The sequence below is a fragment of the Neomonachus schauinslandi genome, chromosome 8 (genome assembly GCF_002201575.2).
Source record: "Neomonachus schauinslandi chromosome 8, ASM220157v2, whole genome shotgun sequence".
In the NCBI taxonomy this organism is placed as follows: Eukaryota; Metazoa; Chordata; class Mammalia; order Carnivora; family Phocidae; genus Neomonachus; species Neomonachus schauinslandi.
Window position 1 is genome coordinate 36,508,824 of NC_058410.1, and position 12,784 is coordinate 36,521,607.

Here is a 12,784-nt window from a genome sequence, read left to right on the forward strand (position 1 = left end):
ACATGCAGATCCTGAAAATGCTCAACTCTCTAGTTACTCAGATCTGGAGGCATCTGAGTAAGTCAAACAGGGTATTGCCGGCGGGGTCTGTGTAACTGATGCAGCTAGATGTCATCCTTGAAATATAGAGCAGACAGCAATATTTAAAAGCCATTGAAATTAGCAGATGAAGGACAGCTACTATTTTTAGAGTGAGAAATAAAGGAGACAGAATTATTATAGCAATTTTAAAAAAATGATTAAATGGTTATATAGCATTAAGAAAATGAGAAAGTCAAGACCCATGATGGATTACTTTCTGTCAACAAGAAAGAATGTTCTTCCTCCCAGATGAAATTATGGGACACTTATAAAATTGTGGTGAGCACTGTCTGGTGTGCCTATTTTTAAAAACTTTTCTCTTTCACAAATAAGCTAATTGCAGGGCTCATTAAAAGTGAATATCTGGTAGTATTTAATCTAAAGAATTTAATACGTCAGAAATTTTTGATTATAGAGCTTTAATATAAAGAGGTTAAGTGTTGCAGTAAGAAGATTGACTAGTAACCTAGGGACCAAGGTGAAGTTCTTGTTCTGTATTTGTCATTGTGTTTCAGATTTCTTCATCTGAAAAATGAGAAAATTGAACTAGATGATCTCCAGAGTGCCTTTTAGCTCTGAAAATAATGGCAACATATCCAAAAAAGAAAAGCAGACTTGTAATTGCAAATGTCAATGCTATTTCTAGTTATGTAACAACACAGCTTTCACTTACAGAATTGTGTTTAATTGAATAGGCCCAGATTTAGAAATCTTTTCACAAACTTGTTGATTTTCCGGAAATGCCTAATCCATTAGAATCCTAGATGACTCTGGCCTAGCACAATATGTCCAGAACAGTTTAATCTCTCTAGATGTCTCTAGACTTTGGGATAAGGAAGAACAGATTTTAAACCTCAGATTGTGGGCGGACATCTGGGGTGGGTAGGAAAAAAGACTTATGAACTTCCTGCAGATACCACTCAGTCTCAGTTCCTGTTTTCAGGAATCCTAGGTGAGAAAGGAACAGGGATTTCATTGAATGAGGACTTTCCTTTTTATTTTGTGTTATTTCTTTCCTTTTCTATCCATATCTTCGGATGAGGGTTTATATCCATGCCTCTTTCGTCTCAGGAAACCTCAGAAAGTCAACAGTGAGGTTTAAGTGGCTGTGGTCACAGCTTTAGGTGGAGGGGTTACTGTCAAAGACATAAAAGTACTATAAGATGGAGCATGCAAGACTAGGTGAAGGATAATTTTAATGAGCATTCTTTTATAGTTGTTTTTGCATGTATTATCTCAAAACAGCCTCAAAACACTTGTTTCATAGAGGAGACAACTAAAGCCAGCGAGGTAAAGTCACTTACCTAAACTTATATAGAAACTATTCTTGTGATTTTATATTACCCCAACATCTATTTTCTCTGTCTTCCCTGACCCCAGGATGTTGACTTCTATGGACCAGTCATCTGGTCACGGTCTGGTTAGGTTCAGTCAATGGGGACAGCAATGGGAGCATTCAGGGAAGAGTGATTCTGCTCCCTCACTGCTTTGTCATCATTCTGGAAATTGATGTATTCCTCAGGGTGACTATAGCTTTGTTAAGCAGCCCTATTTCCTGGCTCTAGCTCTCAACCAGGTTTTGATAACACCATCTACTCACCCTGCCTCTTTAGGCCTACGAGTAGAAATGCTGGTGCCTGGGTTCCTCAACATCTCCTGTTGCACCCCTTAACTCTGCACTATTATAAATAGTCCTTTTGTAAAAGTACCTTCCAAAAATTCTTGCTGGGTCTTTAAGTGACACACAAGTATCAGAGCTGGGGCTTGAAAGCTGATTAAAATCCAGTGATTTTTTTCATGTTATCTGGCTTTTCCAGAGGATGCACCTTGATTAAAACTGAGTTGGGTGAAGGGGAGGTTGATCAGGGAAGGCTGGAGGGTTACAGCCAGGAATGCTTATCAAGTAAGGAAGATGGCATAAAACAGACATCTGAGTAAGGTCATGGGCTAAACCAGAGTGAATAACTAGAATCAGAATGGCAAGGAGCAGAGCAAAGCTCATGTTCAAAATTGTAGCCAGGCATTAGAAATAAGGTGAGAAACAGGAAAGGAAGGAGCAAGGCAGGACACAGCATCAGCAAAAGATGAATGACATTGATTGTAAGGCTGTTTTGATTAAGTTGCTTTTTATTTATTTATTTTTTTCCTGCTAGATCTAAAACCAGTCTTGAACACTCCATAGGTAAGTAAGGGTACCTTACTGGAAAGGGTAGTAAAGGGTAACAGCTAGTGTAAATCAGTCGTCCATTCATCCCACAAATATTTGTTGATGCTGCCTGCTATGTGTCTCCAGGCTAGACAAAGAAGCAGAGTTTTATTTATGGTCCTTAAGACAAGAATACTGAAGAGATGACTTTATAGTTTGTGTTGGTGTTCTGGTTAAAAGCAGTGTTACAGTTTATGACAGAGATAAAATGGCATGTAGAGCCATTATGGGCATATTCAACAACAGACTTTAGGAAACATCTCTTTAAAGCATCTATGTTAAAAAATAAAATGCTTTTCTCCATCCCTATAACTACCTATCATTTATGGTTTACATTTGTTACTACTGATGTGTAGTAACAACTACACGAGTAGTCACTTTTGGTCAGTTGATTACTCTTACTTCAGCATTTACTGACCGTGTAGCAAACACCATGTAGCTTCTAGAGATACAAAACTATGAAGACTAGGGCCTTGCCCTCAAGGAGAACACCCTCAGTGAGGAGACAGGCACAGAAAGCATTGACACTTAAATGAAATAAATGCTATGTGATAAAGACTATGCGGTATGTTGTGGGAAGAGGAAAGAGAAACAAAGCTTGGGGTGGGAGGTAGAGAGAAACTCTGTGTCTAAGACGTACAGCATTTAAAGGACTTGATGGTGAGTCTTAATGTGGATAAGGAAGGATTCCTTCCTTTGCTTTAGGTCGGTACTGATTCAGAGGTGGAGGTATAAGCTCTTTTGTCTTATTTTCTGGAGGTCAGTGGTCACAGTCGGCTGCCTGCTTGCTAGGGAGGCAGCCATACCCCGGGAGTGGTATCAGGCCTCCTCCTCCCCCAGCAATTCAATGTGGCTCAGTATTGACCATGTGGGAGTGTTGTTAATGGCTGATACATGTGCGGGGGTCTATGTAGGTTAATGATTTGACTAGTTTATTTTAGATACACTGTGGGTAGATTCTTCTCATGTGAGAAAAATGACACTTCATTTCTCCTATTTTCTACAAGTGTCTGAATGTATTTAGAGTAACAAAGAGGGTTCAGCGTTGCTCTCGTTCTCCGACTCCAGCCCCATGCTTCACCATTCCCCACACATTCTACAATTCCTTTGCAACTTGTTCTCCCCAGTTTTTTATGACCCCAACCTCACCCAGAAGTCTCTTGCTGAGCCTCATCCGTTTGGCTGTCTATCCCTCTCCACATTAGAAGATCCCTGCTCTGAAACCTAGCCTTAGCTTACATAGTACTGATAAAGGGCTGGCCTACCTCTGCCCTTCTCTCTTTCTTCTTTTCTTCCATATAATTCTTTCTTTCTAGAAACATATTTTGATTTCATAGTGGCCTGTGGGGTATGCCATAGATGTAGGGAGTTATAACCGTTATGAGGAATAGAAGGGGTTCTCATTGGCTGGTGCTTCTGACATTTGCATGCTAACCATCCTGCCATGCTTTCCAATTGCCTCAGTGAGAAATATTCTGCAAGAAAATGAAGAAGAACAAAGGACTTTCCTCCCAGGGAGATGGTATTCTGTTACATATTGCTGTAACCACCCCTAAAACTTAGTGCCTGAAATTATTGACTATTCATGGCTTCTCACAATTTTGTTAGTTGACTGGTTCTCCTGCTGGTCTCCCTGAAGTGCTCAGACACTTCATTCATATACTGAATTCAGCTGTCAGTCACTGAACTTGGGCTCATCTGAGATGCTAGGGAAGGTAAGCCTCTCTCCTCCTGTGGTTTTTCATCCTCTGAGCATGGAGCTCTTTGGGTTCTAGATGCATAAAAAGGGGAAACTGCAAGGCCCTTTGAAAGTCTTCCAGTGTCATTTCCACTACATTTTGTTGGTTAAAGCAAGTTACATGGCTACCTCAGATTCCATGGTTTACCCAATAGACTCCATCTTCAATATGAGAATTATTGGCTGTTTTTAACCCATCAAGAGCTGGTGAATGGGTTACTGATCTTTGTATAAAGTCAAGCTTTCAAACCCCTTGGCAGGTCAGAAAACTGACACTGAGTTTAAATAAGAAAGCAAAATTAGGTTTACCATATATTCTATCTGTAAAGACTGTTCTGGTTCTAGATTAGTTCTTTCTCTGGATTAAGTTTAAATTCTGGTCGGGACACCTCAGACTATTAAATCAGTACAAAGTTCCAGACTACTTTTATGATAAAGTTTTGGCCTTGAGTCTATTAGTAGAGAGCTGTTATGGTTTGGAACTCATAGAAAAAAATTGCTGGGGCATTCTGATTGTGGGGAAGTCATAACGGCTTCCTTTATGTAGAGGTAACTTTATTTTCCTTCTTTTCTTTCTTGTCTCAAGAGCTAAGATAGCATTACTTAAGATTTGTGAATACAACATAGAAGTCTCCTCATTAAAAGAGCCACTGTGTAAATGCTTTCTTGCTGGGAGGTCTTTCTTTGGTCTACTAAAATTGACTGAAAGACTTATAATTTTAGTGCATATGAACATGAAGTCACTATCATTACATTCCATAATTCTAAGATTTAATGAAATAGATACACTCATTTTGCCCTACCAAATAGATAAACCTTCAGGGTTTAGGAAAAGAGGCAAGTAAACTAATGGATTTACTCCTTCACTGTTAATTGATTCTCTAACTTACTTAGGAATGATACATTGATTTTGCATGACTTTAAGGTGAATTTTCATTATTTGTAATCATAAGAATCAATGCTTTTTTAGTAACATTATAAATTACATAAAATATGGTCTTTCACATTTTTGTTAAAGATCATACTATAAGAGTTAGAAATCAGGCCAGCCTAACTTCTAATAGGTAAGTAATAACTTGAGGGTATTTGCCCCAAATAATGATACTTAACATGTATAGCTTGCTTTCCTCTGTGTATATGAATGTGTATATGTATTTTTCATCTATTAGTTCTCATTGGTGAAATTATGCACATCCTTATGTACACTGCTTGAAATTATCACAATTAGAAATTTATTTTAAGTGCAAATATTCTCAAGGAAGTTCAGAACTAGTGAATTATTTTAATTAGATCGTTTTCTTTGTAACAGATCTCTGACATTTGGCAAGGGGAGAAGGTCTGACCTGTGTAGGGCATTATGAAATGTGAGTATTTGGGAGTTTTGTATCTAATAAGGATGCTTAGCGATTATGAGCGGTGAAAAGTGAGGGCAGAAACAGAAACTGCAAGAAAAAGCAGCAATACAAGGGAGCTGGAGTGTTTCAAGGATGAACTTATTTTTATATGAATGGCGCAATAATGCATTAATAAAAATTTAGATTAGACACTTCATTGCAGTCTCCTTAATGTAGGAGGAGATTGTGTTAGAATATAAAATGGATTGCTCTAAAGAAAATTTAAATTCCCTGATGCAGATTCACCTGAGTAGGGATGTCCTATGACACAGGAAAATTATCCAGAATATACACTGAAGATTAAAAGTAGATGAGTACAGATGCATATCAGAACCATAATGAGTTATCACCTCCCAATAGTCAGAAAGACTAGTAGCAATAACAAGTGTTTGCAAGGATGTGGAGAAGAGGGAACCCTTGTATACTGTTGGTGGCAATGTAAATTAGTGCACTATGAAAAATAGGAGGTTCCTCAAAAGTTAAAAATGGAAATACCATATGATCCAGTAATTCCACTACTGGGTATTTACCCAAAGGAAATGAAAATACTAATTTGAAAATATATATGTACCCTTATATATACTGCAGTATTATTTACAATAGCCAAGATATAGGAGCAACACAAATATGTCCATTGATAGATGAATGGATAAAGAAGACATGAGATATTTATATATATCACATATATATATAATAGATACTCAGCTTTAAGAGAAGAATGAAATCTTACATTTGTGAGAATGTGAATGGACCCAGAGGGTATTATGTTAAGTGAAATAAGTCATACCAAGAAAGACAAATACCATATGATTTCATTTATATGTGAAATCTAAGAAACAAAACAAATGAACAGACAAAAAACCAGACTCTTAAATACAGAGAACAAACTGGTGGTTGCTAAAGGGGAGGTGGGGGAGGGATGGGTGAAATAGGCCAAGACGATGAAGAGGTACAAACTTTCAGTTACAAAATAAGTAAGTCATGGAGATGGAAAGTACAGCATAGGGAATATAGCCAACAATATTGTAATACGTTTGTATGGAGGTCTAAATATAGAGTTTCACTGAAAGCCATAGTAAGAAATCAGTACTTAAAAGATTTCCTTATCAGAAGGAAGTGGGAGTGGAGAACATTTCTGGAACTGAAAGAGAGAAGGAGGGAGAATGGGACAAAGAAATCACAATCCAGTCTCTTACTGACAGTCAATCATTCATGTTCCTTTTCATATAGTAGGGGTAGAACTGTTGTGGATACATAAGACCTTGTGCAAAATGTCCATAAGGAACTTATAATCAAAGGTCAGAGGAGGAACAAAATTCCTCCCCATGCTGGTGAGACCTAATATAATAGTTCAAGAACAGATTTACTTGGAGGCCAAAGACATCTCATACAGCACTCAAATATGGGTGAAAAATAACCAAAAGAGCTTCCTCTATAATGCTGGCCCTGACATGGCCTTGTGGTGTAGCCATGAGGCTGTTCAGCAAAGTTAGGCATAGAATGTATACATGGAAAGAAATGAGAGCAGAAGTGATACTAAGTCACTTGAAGATAAAAATTTTAAGAGTCAGGGTGCCAGGGTGGCTCAGTCGGTTAAGCATCTGCCTTCAGCTCAGGTCACGATTCCAGGGTGCTGGGTTCAGGCCGTGTCGGGCTCCCTGCTCACTTGGGATTCTGCTTCTCCCTCTCCTCTCTGCTCATGCTCTCTCTCACTATCTCTGTTTCTGTCTCTCAAATAAATAAAATCTTAAAAAAAATTTTAAGAGTCAGGGTCAGGTTTACCACATTCTCTTTCTAATGCTGTGACAATCATGGAAGCATGGACAAAATTAAGCCTTCATCAGTTTTGGTCACTGTGGGACTACAGTGAACAGCCCTCTCACTCCCTAGACCCTCCTGACTATGCTGGACATATTACATGAGTGAGAAACACACTTTGTAGTTATTGGGCTTCTGAGGTTACCCTTAAGTCAGATTCTGATTCTTTCCATCAGCATAGGACCTAGTGTAAGTAAACCAAAATGAGTATGCAGAAGGTGAGTAAATAAGGGAATTAAAGTAGACAATTTGCATTGAGATAACAAAGAGGGAAGTAATGAATAATTTACAGGATAAGATTCAATGGGTCTGTACAGATAATGGGCAAGATTGACTGAAAGATGGAACATCCGAATCCCCTGGAATAAAATATATTTTCTGTTGTTGAATTAATTGGTATTTAAAAGTTAAATACAAGAATGGCTTCTTTTATTTTATGTACATTGTTAAAGATGATTACCTTTAATACCAAGTTGAAATACATGTATTTTAGAGAACTTGAAGGGTTTGGGAGTTAATTTAATCCTTCACGCTTGGCAAATGTTTCATTCTGGTACCACAATTCCTTCCCTCTGAAGTGCACAGCTCTGATGTGATCGTGGTACTCTGAATCACCAAGTGCTAAGGGGCTTTAGGATCCTTTACATACAGGGCTCTGTGCTGCGACCATCAATCAATGGGAGCTGGAGTACAATAGGGAAACCTGTTTGCCACTTAAACTTGAGGTAGGAGAACTTTTTTTTTTTTTTTAAAGCATCTTTGAGAGAGGAAAGTGTCTACAGTTTTTAAAGACTTTGGGAGAGGGAGTTTCCAATATTCTTTGCAGGCTTTTAGAATTGCAGAACAAATTTTATTTCCCACTAATACAAGCTATGCCAGCATAAAGTTTCTGTACTGCACTGGAATTTCTCTTTTCAAAAAGATTTATTTATTTTTTAGAGAGAGAGAGCACGTGCCAGAGTGAGGGTGGGGAGGGATAGAGGGAGAGAGGAAAGAATCTCAAGCTGACTCCCGCTGAGCTGGAGGCTGAGGTGGGGCTCATCTCATGACCCTGAGATGAGCTGAGATCTAGAGTCCTACGCTCAATCAACTGAGCCACCCAGGCACCCCCTGAGTTGAAATTTCAAAAGCAAACTAGAATCTTTGCCTAGAAACTGGTAAAACTTCAATTGTTAATGGAAGTTTCAGTTTAATTTGGCTTGTAAAATTTGTAGAATTCTAGAACTGTAAGGACTCTAAGAGATCATCTAGTATATATTATTTTATTTTGTATGTGAGGAAACTGAGACCTGAAAGCTTAAATGGCTTGCCCAAGGCCATACTGCAGAGCTGAGAATAAAACACACTCCTTTTCATTAGCAGGATACTTTTGCCCACACCAGGATTCTGAACACGGTTTCATCACTCATGCTATACTATTTTAAAAATTCATATCCTTTTGTTTCATATCAGTGGAGTTTCAGGACAGCTCATTCATTCACTAGTTCATTTATTCACTCACTCACATTTATTCAGTATTCCTTTAGTACCGTCTTTGGGCATTGACCTGGATCATCATTACCATTTTCCAATGAAGAACTCTTCATAGAGTTTAAAATAATGATGAATTTATTCATATTCTTGGGTTAAACCTTTTAATTTTTGTTCTTTGAATAATTCTTCATTGATATCGATATACTTGCATTTGTAAAGTCTAGGGTCAGGTGAATTCTGAATATAATAGAGGGAAGTTCTAATATTTCTTCATTTGCTTTTGGAACTGAAGCCCCCATATTTGTTTTTAGAATAGAGAACACCAACCTGAATTTGCTATGCAAGTGGCCCTGTTTTTATTTTTTCAGTCATACTTAAGGAAAAAAATTATAACCTGCTCAAATAAATAAGGCAATGTGTTTATTCCATGTATTAAGCTAACTTGTACCGTTAAAATTTATTCATTTATTTTCACATTACTGCAATGTATAAAAGTCACTTGGACTCCGCTTCCACACTGCCAATTAGCGAAAGTGCTGAGTGTCTACTGTGTGGGCATAAATTTATTAAATGTTGTGAGAGTAACCCCGAAGAAATGAAGGGCATAGGCCTCCAGGAGCTCACAACTTAGTCAAGAGGAAGATACAAAGAAATATATGAAAAATGAAGATTTTATGTTATATATACTTTCTTATCCCCAGAAAAAGATAACTCTTTAGCCTACAGATAAATGAGCAGTTCAGTCAAGGTGCCAGTCTTTGAAGACTTGAGTGAAAGCCAGACTTTGAAGCAAATCTGAGGGAGATATAGGGAAAGGGCAGTTCAGGTGTTAAAGTTATTACTGTTCAAAGGAAAGATTTAGGCTCAAATTTTTCCCTCTTTCTTGAGACCAGTTGAATGACCCACTCTGTGCATATGGCCCCTCACAACGTTCAGATTCCTATTCACAGGCAATTTCTGAGAGCTCACATTCCAGGCCCTACGTCAGGCACTAGGGCCTGTTGTCACATTCATTCACTTAATAGTTCCCCCATCTGGGCAGGATGGCAGGTTACTCTCAATCTTCTCTTCCATGCTATTCACTTCACTCACTACTGGAATCTAGAATATAGAAATAATGTGTGGGAGAGAGCGAGGGAAAGGGAAGGTGAGTGAGCGAGCACTAGCTCTAGTTCTAGTTCTGGCTTCAGTCCCAAAGATACCAATTAATGGTCCTGGCTACTCCCATGTGGTCCACAGACTAGCACCACAGACATGTTTCAATGTAATTAAATTAAAATCTCTGGTGATTGGGGCATCTGTATGATTTAAATACTTCCCAGAGGTTTTAGTGTCTCAACAGGGTAAAACACATTTCCTACTCTTTCCCAAATGTGCCTAAAGATAAGAATCGCCTAGAGCCCTTACTAACAAAATAGAGTCCAGAGTCTAGGTCTAGGACCTAAGGAATCAGAAATCAGAATTTTCAGTGTATTGAATAAGCGACCCAGGTGACATTTATTAACAAGGAAACCTGGGAAACGCTGGTAATCTTATGATGTTCCATTCCTTTTATCTGGTAGCCTTGTGGGGGAATCATTTTTGTCTCAGAGCTCCTCTATCCTTTTACCAGGTGAGAAGAGGGAATGGACTCAGAAAGCAGGGAAGTCAGCATGGAAAGGAGAGAATGTGGGATGAGATTCCAAAATATCTGATAGGGTAGGAGCAGAGGTGGAGATGGGACTTAAATGAGGCATCCTTTTATCTTTATCACAAGCCATTGCTCCTCCTAGATCAGTGAATGATTCTCAACACCTCTAAGTCTCTTTGTCTGGGAAAGGGCTGGTGCTGAAAGGGAACATTTCAGACAAGATAACCACAGTTTTTACGGGAAGAGGGAGAGCAAATCAGAATGGTTAACTTGACTCTGAGTCTTAGCATTCACTATGAAGGGAAGGAGTAAGGACTCTTCAGTACTGTGAAAAGCTATCCTCTGGATTCCGTTTACTCTTATTTAAACCCCAGATTGAGGAATACTTATTTCAAGAATACGTAGTCTCTTTATTGATAAATGTGCCACAAAGGGAAAGAACCCATTTCTAATACTGGTGTGGATAACTCTTATATTCAGTTTATCTGCCATCTTGACATAAACACCAGGTTGGTTTGACAGGTTTCTTCTTCATAAAATTGTCGGTTGTCATCCAAGATCTTGCATTGATTGATAGAATTATTTATATTTTTATTTGTTATATTTGTAATAGGAAAATACCCTGTATTTTAAGTATCTATATAGAGAAATGTATGGAGCATTCTTCTAGGTGTTACAGATAAAAAATATTAGAGGATATAGCCCCTACTCTGAAGGGCTTAAAATTTACTGGCATGGGTAGGGGGGTTGGTGTCAGAACTAGTATGCTCCAAAAATAAACATCAGTGGAGTAGAGCACAGATTGAAAGCCAAATGGGAGATTCAGATGGTATGTGCAAAAGAAGTTGAGAGTGCTGTTAGGCCTGCCTGTGGGTATTGTGCCTCGGACTCTCTCTAAAAGATGCCCACGTTAACCAGGAGACTATATTCTGTTTCATCACCTATTCTCCCTTATAACTGTAACAATTATTTAACTTCTCTGACTATCAGTTAGCTGAATGCAAATGCTTTCTGGATTTCGCCTGGTCCTAAACGTAAAGGTACTTCAGAGACACACTGAGTTATCAAGTTTGACTATCTAGGGAAATTACAAGACCCTAAGATAATTAGCCTTTGTAATATGCTCACAAACTGGACATTTGGTAGATAACTATTGTCCTGCCTTCTCATTCTAGCAAGGGGTTGTGATTTCCCAACAAAGGCAGAGGAGTTGCAAAACAGCAGGACTTTGCTATGGTTAGTAATTAATGAGGTGCTAAAAGTGCCAGAGCAGAGGCTCCCAGACACAGTGTGTGACTCAAAGGGATAAGAAGCACCCAGAATTTCAAACAAGAGTGTCACTTAAATAAACAGAAAGTCAAGTGAGTCTAGTCTGTGGAATGGAAAATGGTCTGTTGACATCAGGAGTCATCATACAACTGTGTAATACAATATAATAAGGATTAGTCACTACATTTTGCAACTTGTGAAAAACTGGAATTTTTTCCTCAATCCTGCAGAAAGTGAGCAATTATCTACTTTGCAGTATTCAAGAAAGTCATAATGAACTCTTAATGCCCCATAGTGTACAAATAAATAACCAATCGGTTATAGGTTCCCACCAGCATGACTTTCCTCTGCCCCTTTAATGTATATTAATCAATCAAGTTAAGTAGTAGTATTAGTAGACAAGCCAAAGCACTTTACTAATCAACTAATAGCTGGGGACCCAAGGCCTAATGAGAGCTTTCTGTACTGGGAGGAACATTACTGAGAAAGAATGATATAAGGGGTAATTTTGGACCATGAGAACTGCCTAAAATGGAATGTGTTTTCTGGTACAGTGGAATTTCTGCATGAATTCCGATGAATGTTAAAGTATTTTCAAATTAAGATTTTATGGTTTCTTCTCCCATGTTATAGTCAAATTTCTTTAAGTACACTATTTAAATTTGGGGGTGGTAGATAGTAAAATAACACTATACTTGGGTCTACCAATATAGGTTAGCAGAAGCTCACTAAACAGAGCTCACTAATATACATATACATCCATAAATACTGTATCTATATATATTTATAAAGTATATATATGTATATGTATATGCTTTATGTATGTTCCTTGCTAGAATGGGAAGGGACAAAAAAAGATTGGCGGTAATTTGATCATCCTAGCATGGATGTTATTCCTGTGAGGGAGTTCATAAATACTTCTATTATTATTGATATATTTAATGCTTCAGTGACATTGAGAAAATTTTTAGGTTGAATAAGTCTACCTTAGACCAAGAATGCAAAACATGTGAAAGAAATCTTTTAAATGTATTCAAGGATTAAGATTTTGGGAGAATTAAGCAAGTTATTGAGTTTCTTTTTTTGCAATACGGACCTAATACCTTCATATCCTGCCATAAAAGAACTTAAGACATTTTCACATTTACAAATGAATATATGTTTTTTATATATGT